This window comes from Rhinichthys klamathensis, unplaced genomic scaffold (genome assembly GCF_029890125.1).
Source record: "Rhinichthys klamathensis goyatoka isolate OS25496 unplaced genomic scaffold, OSU_Roscu_1.1 h1tg000104l_1, whole genome shotgun sequence".
NCBI lineage: Eukaryota > Metazoa > Chordata > Actinopteri > Cypriniformes > Leuciscidae > Rhinichthys > Rhinichthys klamathensis.
Genome location: NW_026606643.1, coordinates 9,884 through 10,572, shown reverse-complemented (window position 1 = coordinate 10,572; position 689 = coordinate 9,884). Strand labels below are relative to the sequence as shown.

General features: G+C 33.2%; 1 non-coding gene across 1 annotated transcript; it reads left to right on the top strand.

Moving 5' to 3' along the window:
• Nucleotides 1-248: 248 nt before the first annotated feature.
• On the top strand, nt 249-320 carry trnaa-ugc (transfer RNA alanine (anticodon UGC)). Its single transcript has one exon. It is a non-coding gene; the product is annotated as a tRNA-Ala (tRNA).
• The last annotated feature ends 369 nt before the right edge of the window (nt 321-689 follow it).

Sequence of the window (689 nt, the reverse complement as noted above, 5' to 3'; positions counted from 1 at the left end):
GGTATAAAATTGCTGTTAGAAGATGATAAATTATAAATAATTTATATATAATTATCTAAGGAAGTTTAGATATTTTAAAACTAATATGATCAATAAGTAATGACATGTTTTTACATTACTTTAACCCATCAAAATAAGATAAACCTCTGAACTGCATTTGCATGCATTCCAGTGTTGACCTTTATCATCTATAGATTTTTATTTAAAGGCACATGTAAGTAAACAACAGGACAAGTTAATCATCATAAGGGGATGTAGCTCAGTGGTAGAGCGCATGCTTTGCATGTATGAGGTCCTGGGTTCAATCCCCAGCATCTCCAAGCAATGTTGTTCTTTCAAGTAAACCCTTTTCCTGTTTCTAAAACCTCTGAAACGTATGTGCATGTATTCAAATGTTGGACTCAACTAACTCAAATATAAGGCACATGTATCTACACAAAAGAAAAAGGGTAGCCTCGTCTGGGGATGTTGCTCAGTGGTAGAGCTCATGCTTCACATGAGGCTTCAATCTCCAACATCTCCAAGCAATGTGGAACTTTCCATTAATCTCATTGCCTTTTTCTTAAGCAATTTTCAAGTTTTTTCATTTTCAAGATTCAACTCATTTTGTTAACTCAGTTTAAGGCAATTTAAGTTGAAATTACTTATACAGCTTGACTGCACTTAAACATTTTTTGAATGTACTTAAT